Source organism: Pinus tabuliformis, chromosome 4_2 (assembly GCF_031772625.1).
Source record: "Pinus tabuliformis cultivar Carrire ecotype Pingquan chromosome 4_2, CPIR1, whole genome shotgun sequence".
Taxonomy (NCBI): Eukaryota; Viridiplantae; Streptophyta; class Pinopsida; order Pinales; family Pinaceae; genus Pinus; species Pinus tabuliformis.
Window position 1 is genome coordinate 940,319,275 of NC_142304.1, and position 20,499 is coordinate 940,339,773.

Below are 20,499 nucleotides of genomic sequence, written 5' to 3' on the forward strand. Positions count from 1 at the left end.
TGTATACTTTCCCCTTTCACAAGTTTGATGAATGACATATTGCAAATGAGATGGAGGTTACTTCATGGACCTGGACATGGCACATTGAGAGTCGGTTTGAAGAGATGATCTCTTCATTTTGAGGATATGGACCTCGCATATATGGATGATGATGTTTGGATAGATGCGACTAATTGATATGCAACATATCGACCCCATCATCATGGGTAGCATGTTCCAGATGAAATGGAGACTCCTTCATGGACCTGAGCATGGATTACTTGCATTTTGATAGAGATGAGATGAATTCTTGATCGAGTTGATGTTGTGATGGGATGTTGAGAGAAACAAATGATGATGGCATGAGGAGGTGAATTCCCATGGTTTGAGCATGACAGTTGGATTTGCTACCCAACTAGTTCGATTCATGGGGGCTATAGCAGTGTACTAAGATATGTTTGAGTTGAGTTGGAGTATCATGGCAACAGTTCACATGATGATGATACATGATGGAGTTGACACGATATATGTTGCTCTAATAACATGTAGTTTGATCTAGAGGGACTAGCCTTCCAAAGTAGGGTATCATGTGGAGATTGGGATGGATGTGGTTGATGATCATGGATTGATGAGACTTTCCCATTCATGGACTCATGAGACTTTGTGGTATATGCGATGAAAGAGCAGAGGTGGGCAACATGGACATTTTTGAGATGTTGGAGCTAGCAACACTTTGCGATGATGTATGATGGATTTTTTGAGGATGACAACCTTATTTATAGTTGGGGAGTATGTCACACCCACGAGCTGAGTCAGGCGCGCTCATGTGCGATGGATGACCAAACGCAATTATGGGCAACAAGTGACTGAATGTGGTTATGTGCGATGGGCGACCGAACACGGTTATGTGCGACAGTGGGGAGACATTCTCGGTTTTATGTGACGAGTCGAATCAGGCACACCCACGTGTGCGATGGGCACCTGAGCTCAATTATGTGCGACGAGTTGGAATTTTGATTATGTGCAATTAGTTGTGCGTAGAGTTTCAGTTTTGTGTGACGACGGTTGGTTGGGCGGACGTAATGGATGAGCTAAATGAGTGTTGAAAATGGAAGAAGTGAAAAAAATGACTAAGTATAGGAGAGTGTAGCCAAGAGCTTATACGGGCATATGAACGAGCGAGTGGACCCAGTGGGCCACCATATGAGGGCAGGCCAACGGGAAGTGCATGGGTGCCACAGGCGAGTTGGATAGGTCGGCTTGGAGACTGACACCCCTCCATCTGCAAGAGCGCATGCATATATATTGGAGAGTTACAGACACTTCAGGGCATCAATCAACAAGTGACCAAGCATAAAGAACAAAGCATTAGAGTTCATGTGTTTGGGAGGCAAAAGGAGAGCGACGAATGGAACTGGTGGGCAAGAATAGGACGCGTTGACGAGCCGCAGGACCTACTGGCAGAGGTGTAGGTCACGACGAGTGCAGGTGCGGAACAGACAGACAAATCTATGTTAGAAAATTATATATTACAAAGAAATGGAACACATAAAATATTGCATAAATATAAACATACAAAACGCATAAAACAAGAGAAACATAGATATACGTGGTTCACCCAATTTGGGCTACGTCCACAGAGAAACATCTAGTCCTTCCATTTATATTATCTAGAAAAATGAAGAGATACAACCTACATTAGATCCGGTGTAATTCATCTTCTCTCTCTTTCTCTCTCAGAATACAGATCTACATAGTTGCAATGCAATTCCCTCATATATAGCGAGGGGTTGCCTTCTAGGAAGAAAACCCTAAATTAAAGATAACTTCTATTGTCATATTTCCACCTAATGAATGGCCCAAACTGACTACTAAATTACAACACTTTACAAAGCAATTTTACATCTATTTTTAGCTTTAGGGGAGCTGCTCCCGATCCCCCACTAGGGAGGGGCTCCTAAAGATCATTATTGCCTTCCCTGTAGCACAAATAACGGGCAGCATTGCCACCCCATTACGAATTAGGGTCCAATACGACGATACCTTTAAGTAAATAAGATAATCATGCGCCACACCTAACAATCTGCACAACTCTGAGTAACCCGATCCAAACGACACGACCCGACGACTTGACCCGGCAATGCTGCACGACCCGATGGTCTAACCCGACTCTGTTGCACGACTCGAGGGCGCCGCAGGGCCACCCGACCGAAGCTAGACTGAACAACGAGCAGAGTTGTACGAGGGGGTGAGTCAAGCTAAATGATTGGGCATGCAGAGCTGCACAACACAACGGGGAGGGCTAAATGACCAGTGCAACAATGATTTTTCAGAATTTTTCTGAGGCAAGGAAACTTGGGGTTTCCTCATATTTATGTGGGCTACAAGCAGCTGGCAGTTGTGAGGTTGTGACATGGTACTTGGTGGATTGTGTAGGCTAAGCCAGTTGGCAACACAAGAGTGTTGTAAAACTTGTAATTGTATATTTGTGTACATTAATATTATATTATTGGTATAGGCAGGCTTTACGGGAGTTTCCCCTCTCAACTATAATTGTGTATACTTGTATGAATGTTGATTTCCACTGCATACTAATAAATGAAGATGATGAATGCTAATTTTATTCTGTTGAATGAATGTTAACACTTGAAGTATTGAAAAATTAGTTAAGTTTTGGAGTTAGGTGTAGTCCATGCACTCTAGTATTGGTGAAAAGAAAAAGTGTAGTGGTGTTGGACCTGATTATGTGCAGTTGAAATACTACCGCCAGGATATGGGTGTGACACCCGAGCCCTCAATCAATGTACTACTATGAGGGAATCTTTTTCTCACAACACGTTTCTCCCAAGAGAATGGATGAAGGAATGATGAATCTCATCTTCCTCATCATTCATTAAATAGACCAAACAATGGAAAGGGGTTTGTATGCACAGATTCCATGTGTTAAAATGCAAATTTGATTTATTTATTTTAAGTTTTACTTACTTTAATATTTTTCTTCATTTAATTCTTTTTTATTTTATTCAATTTTATTTTTTGTTAATTATTTTTACTATTTTAATAGTTCTCTTAATTTAACTCTTTCTTATTTTGTTTTTCTTTTTGTTAACTTTACTTATTTTTACTATTTTATAGTTTACTTTTATATGTATTTATTTAAAATTCTATTATTATTATTTTTATTTTTTATTATTATATTCTCTTCATCATTTATTATTTATTTACTATTATTGTCTTTTCTTGATTTTATTATTATTTATTTACCATTATTGTCTTTTATTTATTGTTTATCATTTATTTACTTATATTTTAATATTATATTATTTTATTTATTATTTATTATTTTTATTATTATTATGGGACATTACACTTGCCTGAAAAAGTGGTTCAAATCCCAGAGATGGAGGATGCATGCATACCCATGTTGTGAGAGTGTTTGGAGTCTCTTGGACGCATGCTTGTCAATATCAAGGGAGCATATGGGGATTCAATGGTCTAAACCTTCAATTGGTCTTACTGGCTAGTTACCTGAGTGGTTGGGATGGCTCTCAGAGTTCTATTGCTAATGTGGAATGTTTGTATGGTGTGTTTCTATTGATTCCACTTCTTAACTAACACATAAAGAGTTGAATCATATCATAATAACTTCTCGTCACATGTTTATTTTGGTTGATCGGTTACTTGAGTATATGTAGGAAGAGTGTATATATATATATATATATATATAATTGGAATCGAAGTATAAATTTTTAACTTAAAATATTTTATCACTCTACAAGCTTAATACATCGAAAATTAAGATAGACTTACAACGGTATTACAACTCATACAAACAATAATACACGATCGTAACACCACCACACTACTATTCTTATGTAAATATAGGATTAATGTAGGTATTCCTCAATGCTAATCCTATGTAAATATATCTTTGTATATATATGATTAGTGTAAATAGAAAAGTGACATGTTTATGTAGTGGTTGCAATAGTGAGTTCTCCATGATTGATTTAACTACAATGGTTAGAAGTTGTCAGTGTGCTGTGGGTTACCTTAGTTTTCCATCTTATTGCCATTCCATCTCATTGCCATAATCGTCAGAAGATGTGATAGGCAAGTCTTAAATTTATCGCTGCATATTTCAACCTTATTCACTATTGAATCAAGATATAATTGATTACTTGCATGAGAGCGCACAAACGTTGTTGCAAGCGTTAAGGAATGATAGGTTGGTTTTCTTTATGGATGGTACGTGTTATGCATTCAAGAAAGGTTAAGAATGAAGTTTTCCCGTGTAAAGACAGCAACGATCTCTTAATATTAGTTTGGTGGGTGAAAGTCAAGACACCGTGTAAGCAAAAGACATTTGTAGGGCCACAAAAGGGAAGGTTGGTCACATTGGAAGGAATTCATAGCTGTCCTAAGAAGAGGACCCGTTATATATGCACATTTTAAAATCAGAGAACCCAGCTAGACGTTGGAAGCGTGGACAATGATAGACAGCCTGGAGATGTCGCCGTGAAGAATCTCTAGTTACAAAATTCTGAGTTGAATCACGTGATCGGAATTGGTTCAGTACGGAACGTAGTGCATCCGCTAATCCAGCGGAAGAAATGAGCCACAACCACAGTTGTGGAAATGCAGTGACAACTTCTACCCAGTTGCAACTGGAAGTAGTTTTCTTTCATCCTGCGGGAAATCTCAACCTGCTCTTAAATAATGTTAACTTTTTACGATCCGAGTGGTCGAGGATTTTTTTTGTAGTGTTAAATACATACATGTAATCAAAAACCAATTTAAACCCAAATATTAAGACTTCGAAATAAAGAAAGAGAGGTGAGCAGGATTCCAACAAAAAATCTAAAACTTGAAATGTTTAAATATCCTCGACAATGGTGGCGGCCATGCTTTTACCATTGGATATGTGGGCCACCCCGAGATTAACCAAGACGGCTCACCCAGGCCTTAACGTACCCATCGTTTTTCTTCCAATAATTATATGTACTTAAAAAGTTGAAGGATATGGCTGAGTTTTGTTCCATTTTTAAATGCTTATGTATCAGTTATAGTTATGGTTAAGGTAACAATTGTTGTTCTACAATATTTTTACAATCAGGGATTGGGATCCTGGCCACAAATAGTTGCAAGAGAATTAATGTGTCTAATAAACCTTGTGTTGCTGGACATATGGGCACTTATGATTCAAAGCCCAAAACGGTTGACAATAATGAATACTATAATTTATAGTCGACAATAATGAATACTCTAACTTAGTAGGTCAACGTCCCACTCGTTTGTTTTGATTTATTCATTTGGAGGAGAATTTTGCTTTGAAATTATTTTTAGTCCATTACATAATTTCTTGGGCCATGAAGTTTCCAACGGTTACATAATCTCTTGGGCCATAAAATTTCGAACGGTTAGTTGAGTTTTCGACCTACTCGTTTGACCCAACTTTTTCTTTTCACTAACTTAACTTGGTCAGTCATTGAATCTCCAACTTTTAACATTTTTGTCAATTCCAACGTCTAGGTATTTTCGAAATAGCTTGATCGCTTTCAAAATAACATTGCTAAGGTTAAGTTATAGCGTTAAGTTGTAGCCACGTTGAGGAGTTAATGGCTTCCTCTAAGTTTGCAATCTTCTGCTTTTGGGCCTATGACGTTTTCCAGAGAGGGTCACCTGCGCGCTCATCGACCTCCATTTTTGAATACCATTTAGATTCACTGAGTTGGAGGACAAGATCGCATTGATAAATACTAGTCTAATGGATTTAAATTCGCCGTGATTGAGAAAGAATTCGGGAATATACATCTGAATATGATTAACCTATTAATTTTAAAAAAAAAAAAAATTAACTAAATAATTAAATTCGGGAATATACATTTTAATATGATTAACCTATTAAATTTTTTTTTTTAAATTAACTAAATGATTTTTATATTAAAAAATTCAAAGAAAATTTATTAAATCTGGTTCTCATAAAGATACTCTTGTTTACTTATTTCTAACATTCACCTTGCATGTCTATAGAAGATAATTCAAAAATAATGAAGGACAAGATGCATCAAATTTATTAGCATTGCAAAGTGAAAAACATGTAACTAAAATCTCATAACATATCTAATGAAATCTCTTAAGTTCAACACACAAAATGAGACATTGGATATTAGTGGATTTAAAGTAATCTCTACATACCACAGAATTTATGTTTCAATCATTATTCTTAATGGATCCAAATTTATTTAACAACAAATGTGTGTTATTATCTTTTAGATAACAGAAAAAGAACCCCTCTAATTGAATTCCACAACATCTTTTATTTTAGATAAAAACAATAACTATAGTAATTATTGTCATTTAACAAAAATAAAAAAATTGAAAAAAACAGTTTTAAAATTTTTACTATATAAATTGTATTTTTTATACAATAGTTTAATGAAAATCTTTTATATTTTTAATAAAAAAATATTATTATTTAACTATAATTTTTTAATATAAAATTTATATAATTTTAAAAAAAAATTAAATTGTTTTTTAATATAGAAATTAGTTGTTTTTCATTATTGAAACTTACCATTATTCAACCGTCAATTTTAAATATAAAATTTCACCCAAAAAAAATAAAAATAATATAAAACTAGCCGTATCGTATGTTGGGTATTTTTTCACTGAGAGACAGAGTATTTCACCACCATTAAAACATTCTATTCATTAAAAACTGATACAAACTTCATCCTCTTTTACTGAGAGGGATTTACCACTGTAAAATCATTTTTATATTCACTGCTGTGAAAAACAACTTACTGCTGTAATAAAAAGTTTACATAAGTTTACTGCTGTAATAAAATTTACACAGACTTACAAAAAAAACACGCTCCACCATTTTCTTTATGCAATGTTGTGCAAAACCACACATGGTTTTTCTCTTACACCTCTGTTTTACAAAAATGCCACACACAACATTACAACCCTGTTCTTGTCTTTTTACACACTGCTGTGTGTTTCACCTTTTACTGCACCACCATCATTTTACGCTGCTGTAAACACCTATCTATATTTCCTCCCGTGTGCAACACATAATAATAAAGTCAACACACAAAACAACGAAATTATTGCATACGATTTTTTTGGTTTTAATACATGCCGTATAAAAAGTATATATAAAAAACATATGTTAAAACGTGCCCATACCCATATTAAAAAGGGCCACCTAAATCTACGTAGCAGCATTAAATTCCATGACTATTCTTCCACGGCGGTCAACCAAAAACTCTTTCACTCCACGCAACTTTGATTTGATGTTGGTCGTATGCAGGTGTGCAGCTTCGGACAATCAACGGTTGAAGAAGGTGGAGCAGATCGAACGGCGGATAACGATATCGGAAGACACTTTGTTGCAGAGCTTTACCTCCCGAGAAGATTACGTTGGCTTACGTCAGGGGTGAACCACGCGTCAGCCCCATATTTTCTCGGGTTCGAACATACGGAAAGTCTCTTTGCTGGAAACTGGCCCGAGAACTCTCCGGCGGGTTGGCTGACCGGTTTCTGGCAATGTCTCAAGCTGCGTTGAAATTACATTTTCAACACTCCCCTTTAATTTCAACAGCTGGGCATTCGGCCATACCGAGACACTTCCTCAAAAATTCAAAGCTCTTCTGATCCAATGGCTTTGTCAAGATGTCTGCAACCTGTTCTTGAGTCCTGCAATGTTCTAGGACAATTTCTCTGTTGTTCACCAATTCTCTGATGTAGTGAAACCTGGTATCAATGTGTTTCGTTCTCTTATGAAACACTGAATTCTTTGACAATGCAATAGCTGAGCTATTGTCACAAAAAATCACTGTCGCTTTTGCCTGCTCTTGGCCTAAGCTTCTCAACATTCTTCTCATCCACACTGCTTGACATGCTGCTGCTGTAGCTGCCACATATTCAGCCTCTGCTGTAGACAATGCTACAATGGACTGCTTCTTAGAAGCCCATGAGATGGCTCCTGAACCCATATTAAAAACATAACCGGAAGTGCTCTTCCGATCATCTACACTTCCAGCCCAATCGCTATCTGTGTACCCAACCAAATCTGAATGTTCTGAGGCATGATATAGAATTCCAAACATTTTAGTGCCTTTGACATACCTCAAAATTCTCTTTGCTGCCTGCCAATGTGCCTCCTTTGGCCTCTCCATAAATCTGGAAATCAAACTAACAGCATACATTAAATCAGGCCTAGTTGCTGTTAAATACATAAGGCTGCCCACAATGCTTTTGTACAGGCTAGGATCAAAATCCTTGCTGCTGTCCTCTCTGCTGAGTTTTAATCCCATCACTGTGGGAGTGATTGCTGCCTTGCATTCTTCCATCTTAAATCTGCCCAAAACTTGATTTACATATCTTGCTTGAGATATAAAAATTCCTTTTTCATTTTGATCTACTTCTATGCCTAAGAAGTATCTCAACAAACCCATGTCAGTCATTTCAAATTCATCCTTCATGACTGATTTAAAATTCTCAATAAGATAAATATCATTTCCAGTGAAAATAACATCATCTACATACAAGACAACAATTAAAATTTTACCATCCTTTTCCTTGATGTAGACTATGGGTTCTCCTTCACATTTGTCAAATTCATTATCCAAGAGATATGAATCTATCCGGCTGTACCATGCTCTTGGCGCTTGCTTCAGCCCATAAAGAGCTTTTTTCAATTTGCACACTTTGTGCTCTTCACCTTTCTTCTCATATCCGAGAGGTTGTTCCACATAGACCTCTTCCATTAACACTCCATTTAGGAATGTTGATTTCACATCCATTTGGTAGACTTTCCATTTGTTTTGAGCTGCTATAGACAGCACTGCTCTCACGGTTTCCATTCTTGCAACCGGGGCGAAAGTCTCCTCATAATCTCTCCCATACTGCTGCTTGTAGCCTTTGACAACCAGCCTTGCCTTGTGCCTTTCTATCTTGCCTTCAGCATTGCTCTTGGTCTTATAGACCCATTTGACTCCAATGACTTCTTTGCCTTTTGGTAACTCAACCAAATCCCATGTTTTGTTTCTCTCTATGGCATTCATTTCCTCATTCATAGCTTCTATCCATTTCCTATCTTTAATTGCGTCTTCGAAATGAATAGGATCATCAACATGACAATACAAGGCAAATAAGGAATTCATTCCTTCATCATAAATATCACTTAGATTTCTAAACTTCTTACCTCGTTCACTTGGTGTGCAAGTGCTTGAAGATGCACTTGAATTTCCTCCTTGTGGTGTGCTTGGAGAAGCACTCTCATTGATCCTCAATGGTGTACCTTGCTGTTCTTGTGTTGGTGCTGCTGTTGGGGGATTCATTTCAGCCACCTCCTCTTCATCTTCATCATGAGACAAACAGTTCTTGACATTCACTGTTTTCTCTATGCTTCCATCCCAAGCTTCCTCTTCAATGAATTGAACATCCCTGCTGACAAAGAACTTCTTGGTAGATGGAATGTACAGCCTGTAGGCTTTGGATTCATCACTGTATCCAATGAAGATGCATTTCTCCCCTTTGCTGTCCAACTTCCTCCTTAGCTGATCTGGAATGTGTGCATAACCCACACATCCAAAAACTCTCATGTGGGTGACTCCTTGCTTTCTTCCACTCCATGCCTCTTCTGGCACTTTGTTCAAGACTGCTTTTGTAGGACACATGTTCAATATATAAACTGCACAATGTACAGCTTCAGCCCAATACTCATTTGGCAAATGCTTTGCCTTCAACATGCTCCTTGCCATCTCCATGATGGTTCTATTCTTCCTTTCAACAACTCCATTTTGCTGTGGGGTGTACCGAGTTGTGAACTGTTTATGAATTCCATTTTCTCTACAAAATCTTAGGAATTCCTTGGAGATATACTCACCTCCTCTATCAGTTCTCAAAACTTTAATGTGCAGCCCGCTTTGGTTTTCCACAAATGCCTTGAAGTTTTGGAATTTCTCAAACACTTCACTTTTGTTTTTAAGGAAATATATCTAAGTCTTTCTTGTAAAGTCATCAATGAATGTTAAGAAATATAGGCTGCCTGCTAATGATGGAGCTTGCATTGGTCCACACAAATCTGAGTGGATAATCTCTAAGGGTGTCTTTGCCCTTATGCTTTTCCCTGATGGAAAACTTTCTCTATGTTGTTTGCCCAATATACAACCTTCACAAAGGCTGTCCGGCTTCTCTATCAATGGTAATCCCTTTACCATTCCTTTTCTGCTCAATAAGTTTAGACCTCCAAAATTTAGATGCCCGAATCTCAAGTGCCATAACCAGTTCTCATCCTTTGGCACGCTTTGGAAAGCCTCTTGGGTGACTGCTGCCATTTCCCTTTTGTTCTTCATGTCTGCCCTGATCCGGAGAGGGAACATCCTGTTCCTTGTCATCTTCACTTCAGCAATGCATCTTTTGCTGGGTGGTATATCCATGATGGTGCACACATCATTTACAAAGTAAACATTGTAACCCTTTTGGACAAGCTGTCCAATACTCAAGAGGTTACATCTCATTCCGGGGACATAGTAGACATCTGCTATGGTTTTCCTTTCTCCTTGTTTTGTAAATATTTTTACCTCCCCTTTTCCCATAACAGAGACTTTGCTATCAGTTCCTAGTGTGACTTCTGATTTCAAGTTTTGATTTAAGGCTGAGAAGAGGGCAATGTTTCCTGTCATATGGTTGCTGCAACCTGAGTCTAAAAACCATATGTCCTCACTATGTGTTTCAGCCATGTTACAAGCTAACAGGACATTTTCTTGATTGCTGTTTTCTCTTGTAACATTTGCATTCTGTCTACTGTTCATATCATGTTGTTTCTTTCTACAATCACTAGCATAATGTCCATACTTTTTGCAATAATAGCATTGAACATTAGATTTATCATACCTTTGTCCTTGAGCATGATACTGTTCTCTTTGTTGGCTGCTGCCTTGGCCTTGGTTCTGATTTGTATTGTTGCCTCTTCCTTGTGCATTTGATGGGCTGTTCCTTCCACCTCTGTTCTGGCTTCTGCCTCTTCCTCTTTTGTTTCCTCTGCCTTGACCTCTACCTCTTCCAAAGGACATCTGGGTCTTGAAGGCTTGCTCAAGAGATGAGTTTTCATTTCTACTCAACCTCTGCTCATGTGTTATCAGTGATGCATGTAGCTCATCAACTGAATAGTTTGAGAGATCCTTTGTCTCTTCAATGGTGGTGACTATGGCATCAAACCTTGAGGGTAAGACCCTCAATATTTTCTCCACAATCCTTTTGTCTTCAATGGTTTCTCCATGAGTTCTCATTTGTGTGATTACACCAATCACATGAGTGAAGAATGAGTCAATGTTATCTGACTCCTTCATGTTCAAGTTCTCAAAATCCTTTCTCAGCAATTGTAGTTTTGCTGTCTTCACTCTCTCCATGCCTTGATAGGCTGTCTTGAGGGTTTTCCATGCTTCATTGGCTGTCTTAGCTGCTGCTAACCTTGGAAACATACTCTGGTCTACTGCTAGATACAACAACACACGGGCTTTTGAATCCTTCTTCCTATTGCTCTTCAGCAGATCCTTCTCTCCCTGAGTTAATGCATTGAACTCAGTTTCATCTGCTGGTTCTTCAAAACCATCTTCAACTATTTCCCATAAGTCTTGGGAAGCAAGCAAGGCTTTCACAGTTATTGACCAGTAGTCATAGTTCTTCCCATTAAACTGTGGGAGCTGGGTATTAAACATACCCATACCAGTGCTTGTGCTAGCCATTCCTTGACTGTGTATTTTAAAACAACTGACTGTTTCTTCAGCAACACAAAAAAAACTTTGTGAAATACCTGAGTATTTTCCTGACTGAGCCTTCACTCTGCTTGAGAAGTTTTACTGCTGCAACAAGCTCCTCCCTTCAGCTTCTTTAACTTCTTTAAAGAGCCTGGTCCTGCTCTGATACCACTGTTGGGTATTTTTTTAAATGGGGAAATACCAAAACCAAGAAAATAAAACACACAGAGGCAATGCTCTGTTTTACCTCCACAGGATCTTTTGTGCACAGAGAAGCTTAAAAAAAAATTTCACTGAGAGACAGAGTATTTCACCACCATTAAAACATTCTATTCATTAAAAACTGATACAAACTTCATCCTCTTTTACTGAGAGGGATTTACCACTGTAAAATCATTTTTATATTCACTGCTGTGAAAAACAACTTACTGCTGTAATAAAAAGTTTACATAAGTTTACTGTTGTAATAAAATTTACACAGACTTACAAAAAAAACACGCTCCACCATTTTCTTTATGCACTGCTGTGCAAAACCACACATGGTTTTTCTCTTACACCTCTGTTTTACAAAAATGCCACACACAACATTACAACCCTGTTCTTGTCTTTTTACACACTGCTGTGTGTTTCACCTTTTACTGCACCATCATCATTTTACGCTGCTGTAAACACCTATCTATATTTCCTCCCGTGTGCAACACATAATAATAAAGTCAACACACAAAACAACGAACTTATTACATACGATTTTTGGTTTTAATACATGCCGTATAAAAAGTATATATAAAAAACATATGTTAAAACGTGCCCATACCCATATTAAAAAGGGCCACCTAAATCTACGTAGCAGCATTAAATTCCATGACTATTCTTCCACGGCGGTCAACCAAAAACTCTTTCACTCCACGCAACTTTGATTTGATGTTGGTCGTATGCAGGTGTGCAGCTTCGGACAATCAACGGTTGAAGAAGGTGGAGCAGATCGAACGGCGGATAACGATATCGGAAGACACTTTGTTGCAGAGCTTTACCTCCCGAGAAAATTACGTTGGCTTACGTCAGGGGTGAACCACGTGTCAGCCCCATATTTTCTCGGGTTCGAACATACGGAAAGTCTCTTTGCTGGAAACTGGCCCGAGAACTCTCCGGCGGGTTGGCTGACCGGTTTCTGGCAATGTCTCCAGCTGCGTTGAAATTACATTTTCAACATCGTATCATATCGTATCAAACGTATTTTCCCACGAATCGGATCGTACCGGCGCATTTTTGAATTTTCCCAATACAGGTGAACTTGGTAACTACTTCGAAGTATGATAATGGTGCACTGGGTTGATAAGGATCATCCTTTTTGCAATATTCTCATTGCCTCAGCCAATTAATAGGCTTTGGCCGAGACAACTCCGCCTCCACATCCCTCAATTACTCCCCTGTAAGTTGTAACAATCAAAAGTAGAGTGGTGTCAACCAAAGTTAGGTAACCCCCCCCCCCCAATTACCTAACTTTGGTTGACACCACTCTACTTTTGATTGTTACAGGGGAGTAATTGAGGGATGTGGAGGCGGAGTTGTCTCGGCCAAAGCCTATTAATTGGCGGAGGCAGCGAGAACATTGCAAAAAGGATGATCCTTATCAACCCAGTGTGCCATTATCATACTTTTCAAGTCTAGTAATTGACTTTCCGGCTAATGCATTTTCTCCGCCGATGAAAGGTTGCACCATTTCCACCACTGATTTTTGGAGGACTCCAATCGCTACTCTTCACAGTTACATGATCCCAAATAATTCCAACTGCGCTCTCCTCCGCCAGGCGGAAACCTGTGCTCTCCTCCACTAAAAAAATTGCAAAGAAATCTAAATGGGACTGAAGCCACAAGGAGTCCGCTCTGTTATATCTAGTACCCTTTCTATTTGGGAATGAGAATGGTAGCAATGACTTTTTCTGCCACGGTGCCTTTGTGGCGTCTCCACTCCTTGACTTACAATGGGATTTAATCTCTCCTTCGAAGTCCAACCGGAAATCACAGACCTGGCAGGCGGGCAAATTCAAAATTTAAAATTCAAACTAGGCAATGGGCATGCGTACATATGGCATCCATCAAGATTGTTTATGGCATTTAGCATCCATATATCCATCAGGATGAGATGCAAGGTGTAATTGGTGGGTACAAAATCATCAATCCGATCCCATACATTAAACCGTGTAAGTACAGTGAAAAGACATGTCAGTGATGGTATTCCTCAGGTTTTTCCCACTTCAACAGTGAGTCTTTCTATCGATGTTGTCCGACTTCAAGCATGACATGTCAGTGATGGTATTCCTCAGGTTTTTCCCACTTCAACAGTGAGTCTTTCTATCGATGTTGTCCGACTTCAACCATGAGTCTTTCTATCGACGGGAACGGAACCAGCAACAGTGATGTAACGGAGATGTAGAGGGCCCACTGGCCATGTCAAGGAGCTTGAGCAACGTGCAATCAAGATAAGCTCGGCCGTTGACATTAGTTAGTATCAAATATTGGTAACCTAGATACCTAAACAAAAAGATGGTAAGAGTTAACAGGCATATTATAGGGCATTAAATTTTCGGTTACATGTGCCCCGTTAGCTCTTTAACGCGCGTGCTAGGCGTGTGTTAAAAAGCTAACGGAGGCGCATGTAACCGCTCGCATGTGTTAAAGAGCTAACGAGGACGCATGTAACTAGGCATTTAATGCCTTATAAGAGCGGGCGTGTGTTAAAGAGCTAATGGAGACGCATGCTGTTAGCTCTTGCCACAAAAAGATGGGTATGAGCTAATATAGTAGAGTAGATTTATTTGATTATCTTTACAAATTCGGTGGCTAATAGTTTTTATTTTATAACCTATAGAACTAGATGGCTTTTGTGTATTTTACAAAATTGTTTTTATTTTATAAATGATATAACAAGATTGTTTCTGCGTATTATATAAAATCTATCCATTATACAGACTAGTTTTAAATGTAAATTATCAAGTAAAATCCTTTACACCTAATTCCACTAAAAATATCGCAAAATTTCATATTCATATTCAATGCTCATACTCATAAACCATGGCATATCTTTTAAGAGAAGGTAAATTGACAACTTACATTTAAGGCTTTAAAGCTGCTCTATATAATGGATAGTTTTTGCCAGTGTGCTACTGCCATCACAGTGCATTTTACCGTACTTGCAATCGTGTTTGTCTATATCGCCAGTTGTTTCCATTGTGCATCACTCGTTACCTTGCATCCTAGAATGCTCAGTTTTAATGAAAATGATCTACACAAATGTTAAGCTATGTGATTATATATTTTTTCGAATTAAACAATGTTGTAAAATTATTATATTTATTTAATATTTTTACCGTAATATACTTAATAACAAACTTTACTATTGTTGACACTTCACCGGGGCTGCGAATGTGATGATGGAGGTCGTATGGCTTACACTACAACTATACTTATTAATAACTTCTTATTATAATTAAATAATAGTTATATATACATTTGATAATAAACTTCTCATTATAATTTATGCTATATATCTAGTCATGCTAATCTTATTTAGTCAGTCAACATGTTTTCACCTTCCATTTTAATTATTTTTTATTATATTTAACTATTATAATAAAAGTTTAAGTATTAAGATTGAAGTATAAATTATTTTAAATTTTATTTATAAATATAATTATTTAGATCATATATTCAAAATGAAAATTATATATATTTATTGTATATGAGTATAGGTTTGAAAATTCTTAATATATATATGCGTTTGAAAATTTATATATATATATATATATATATATATATGCGCTTGAAGGGTTTCTTTTATAGGGCGATGTGGGAGGGATACATTGGAGTTGTTCCAACCAGTAATGAATAGGTGGGATGTGGCATGCTACTCTTCTTTTAAATGAGTTATAAATTAGATTTCTTATGGATTTAGGCATGTCAAATCATAACTTTTCCAATCAATTTTATCTGAATAAGGGACATGAAACTTTGATCTCATATTCTTTCATGGTTATTGTGTGTTTACTTTTCGTTGTATTATTAATGGGAAATTACTATCAACACTTTCTACTATCATTTGGGAATGATTTCTCTCTTAAGCATTCACCAACTTCTAAATTTTCTACTTGCTTCATTTGTTGTTTCCTCCCCTTCGAATTCTCCAAAACCATTGAGTTAGTTTTTCCTCAAAATTGGTTGCCCTTCCTTCCTCTCATAGATCACAAAGAATAATATTGTTTGCATTTGGGATAGCTCTAGTACTAGCTTTCTCCTCACCCATCTCTTCTCAATCCCCTCGGTGTTTATTTCCCTTATCCCTCCAATGTAATCCCATTCCAACCTTTGCATTTGCCACTTTTCTTAATAATGACAAGCAAAAGAGCTCACAAGATTCAGCATATTATGAAGCTTAGGGTGGTTTGTAGGCCCAATTTAGGGGAAAAAATCTTAGCGTATCAGTTCCATGAATAAAATCCAATCAAGGTACAAGTTGAAATCCAAGCAATTGAAGAGGAAATGATGGGAGAAAAAAGGTGCCTTTTATATTTCAACATTGCAACAAAGGTGATCGCTTGGATTCTAGCTAAAGGACACACTTGATGATGCAGGAGCATCCGGTAACAGGGCAGTGGTTTCCGAAAAGGACAGAGGACACGGTTCGACGAATGGACAGTAGGTCTGTCTTTGTTTTTTTATTTTTATTATTATTATCTATTTTAATGTACTCTTTAAAATGTCAAAAGAAAACAAGGGAAAACAATACTGTTATAGTTTCAATTTTAATTAGAGACAGTAATGATTAGGTAGCATTTCCGTGCTTTTCAAACAACCATGTTGCGGTTGAAAAATACAAAGAACACAGAATGTATCAATTAATTGTAGGAACCGTATAAGGAACAACTGTTCAGACTAATGACATAACTGACAACAGTTACCAAAAGGAAACTGTTCTTTGTAGACATTATTACAAAAAGGATGAAACGAACCATTGTGGGGGTTCGACTTCGTGTAAGCAAAACAGAGCAGAAGTAATAAGAAGAAACGTTCTGTGTATATGCATATTTCATGTCCAGATACTGTGCATTCGTGCAAATAGAATTAACATGCAAGACTGTTGAGTAAGTGTGCCATAGGTGCCGTGTTCTGAGGCAAAGTAACGAACTCGAGGAACAAAACTGTAATAGAATTCATACAACCAGAAATCACAGGTATGTGGAAACACGACACAAGCTTTGTCGTTTCCCAAATTAACATTTTCATATGAATAAACCGCACATTCGCACAAGCGTATATATTTATAATTCCTCGATACAAGTTTCATTTACATACTGTCTGTATTAAAGAGTCAATATAGAAATTACAGACAAGCCACTGACCTACCAAGAACAAGAACCAACTCGCACAGAGAAACAGCATTACAAACCCATAAAGAAACTAACGCATGGCCGACATATGTGTAGACAGTCTAAGCCAGCAAACAAATCCAACATTTGAAGTCGAAACACCCTAAGACCGGCTATCAAACACCAGAAGGAAAGAACTAATTGTCAGGAACGTGACTACGGCAACCATGAACAGCCCCACCTGCAAGGACATGCGCAGGCAAGATTAGTCCGGCGGCACTACAGCTCAATAACAGAAAGACAAGGAAAACCTCTGCGAAAGAGAGAGCCGACAAGACTAGAATAGAGCTTACCTGTTCACGGGACCAAAATCTCCGGCCAACCCAAGAGAATTCCTGCTCACGAAGGAGCCATAACATTAGTAATAGGAGAAGGAGTTTACAAGAGAATCCAGCATAGAACTCGGGACTTACCGTGTTCGCGTGCGAAGTTTCCAGCTGAGGATGCCGCCATCGAACCACCAAGGGCCGTGAAGAGGAGCGAACTAGTGCCGAAAGCATACGGTAACCATTATCAACAGAGGAAACAGAAAGCCGAATCATACACAGAACACCAACATCATATGTGCAGTGACAGAAACCCTCTAAGGGATTAAGCGACGGAAGCTCAAACCATAACCATATTTTCCATACAAGCCGAGAATCCAAACTTACCAGAGTGAACATCGAACGCCAAATGAATAGGGCCGAGACGGGTATATAGCAGCTAATAGAGTGAGAAGGCAACCAGGAGCCGGAACAGTGGAACGAACAACCAGACGACAGGAAGAACGCAACCAGAAGTTTCGACTGCCAACCATAGAGCCCGCAGAGCAAAAACAAGAGTAGCGCTAAGTGAAACAACAACAAGTGAAGAGGGCGCGAAGGGTCGAGAACCCTAAACCCTTACGGGCTCGCGGAATACCGAGGAGGATAGGTGTTAAGCGGACGGGGAGCTCAAGTACCATGATCATTTAAAACGAATCCATACGGCATTGATCCCGAATTAAACCACACAATCAACCAACAGACCCGTGACATAATTGCGTTCACCGCCGATTGTTTACACCCCAGCCAACTTGAGGCGGGACCACGTGGGTTGGCCCCATCAAGTGGTATCAGAGCAACGTTTTGAGGAAAATGGAAGCGCTAAGACGTGGACGTGGGAGAGGTGTACGCCGAGGAGCAGATGAAGGATTGAGAGAACAGATCAGAGTTCTTACAGCTCGTTTGGAAGCAGTGGAGGCGGGCAGGCGAAGAGACCCGGAACTTGGGGATGACAGTGAGGAGGAAGCAGTAACTGCTACAGACGGGTCAGACAAAGAAGCCCCGGAGTTGAGGCTACTGCGATCAGTTTTATTAGCCAGCAGCAAACCCAAAACGGAGATTTCCAACTATGATGGCAGTCTGTCCGCAGATGTCCTGCGGGATTGGATCAGCGAATTAGATAAGTATTTTGAAAATGAGGAAGTCAGTGAGGATAAAAGAGTTAGATTCGCTGCAACTAAATTAAAAGGGCATGCTCTCTTATGGTGGGATAGCGTCCAAGCGAACAGAAAACGAATGAACAAACTGCCGATACGAAAATGGCCAAGGATGGTGGCAAAACTGAAGGGCAGATTTCTGCCGAAAGACTACCAGGTTGAACTTTACCAACGAGTACAGAATTTATGGCAGAAGGGTATGACTGTCAAAGAATACACAGAAGAGTTTTATCGAGTAAATTTACGTGCTGGTTATACGGACGATACTCCAGAAAAAACAGCGAGGTATGTGAATGGTTTGAGGATGGAAATATTGGACGAAATCAGTATTCTCTCTCCCCGAAATATTGAAGAAGCCTTCAAGAGTGCTGTAAAGGCTGAAGAGAAGATCAACAAAAAACAGAACAATAGGAGAGGGAGAGGAAATGGTAGAGGACGAGGACAGTCCTACGACAGAGGGAGAACTGCCGCAAACAGCGAAGAAGGCAGCAGTTCCAGAGCTTCAGGGGTAGCAGAGAAGGGGGAAAGCACCAGAGGAGGTCGGTCATATCAGCGAGGGCGAGGAAATGGCCGCGGAAGGGGGACTAATGTCCAGTGCTACAGGTGCCATAAGTGGGGGCACAGATCCTTCGAATTCTCGGAGATGGAACAGACTGGCCAGAGGGGAACACTTGTTGCGCAGCCTGAGGAAGCTGAAGCACAACCCCGGGAAGTAGAAAACATGGCAGAAATAGGGGAAGCTTTGATTTTAAATAAAGTACTGTTGAAACCAGCCAAGGAGGTGGCTGAATAGACCCAGCGAAAAGCATTGTTCCGGACAGTTTGTAAATCACATGGAAAGTGTTGTAAATTGATAATAGACAGCGGAAGTACAGACGATTTAGTTGCCACCGAAATGGTGGAAAAGCTGTGACTGAAGCGACTCAAACACCCTACACCATACAGGGTGTCATGGCTGCAGAAAGGCCACCAGCTATTAGTAGATGAACAGTGTGAAGTTGAATTTCGCATTGGCAAATACCACGACACGGTGGTCTGTGATATTATGCCAATGGACGTGTGCCATATACTGCTGGGAAGACCGTGGCAGTATGATCGGAAAGTGACACACGATGGGAAGACAAATTACTATAAATTTACAAAGGATGGGATCAAACACACACTTGTACCCATCAAAGAGGAGGATGCAGTGGAACCGAGCGGAACAAAGGCATTATTAATTGGAGGGAAACAATTTGTGAAACAGGTTGAGGAAAATGAGGTCAATTATGCAGTTGTGAGGAGGATGAAGCCGATGTTGCTGAACATAGAAAAATCAGAACTGCCTAAAGAAATTCAGGAGCTGTTGGAAGAATTCAAAGATATTGTGGTTGATGAGTTACCTGATAAATTGCCTCCCAAAAGGAGTATCAGCCATCACATTGATTTTATACCAGGAGCAAGCTTGCCAAACAAGGCAGCGTACAGGATGAGTCTGAAGGACAATGAAGAAGTACGCAAACAAGTGCAGGAGTTGTTGGATAAGGGACTTATCAGGGAAAGTTTGAGCCCTTGCGCAGTACCAACAGTACTTGCACCTAAGAAGGGTGGAGAATGGCGGATGTGTACAGATTCCCGGGCTATAAATAAAATTACAATACGATATAGATTTCCCTTACCCAGGATGGACGACATGATGGATTGTCTTAGTGGAGCAGCTTATTTTACAAAGATCGATCTGAAGAGTGGTTATCATCATATCAGAATTAGGGAAGGAGATGAATGGAAAACAACCTTCAAGACCAATGAAGGGCTGTATGAATGGCTGGTCATGCCATTTGGGTTGAGTAATGCTCCTAGTACTTTTATGAGGTTGATGAACGAG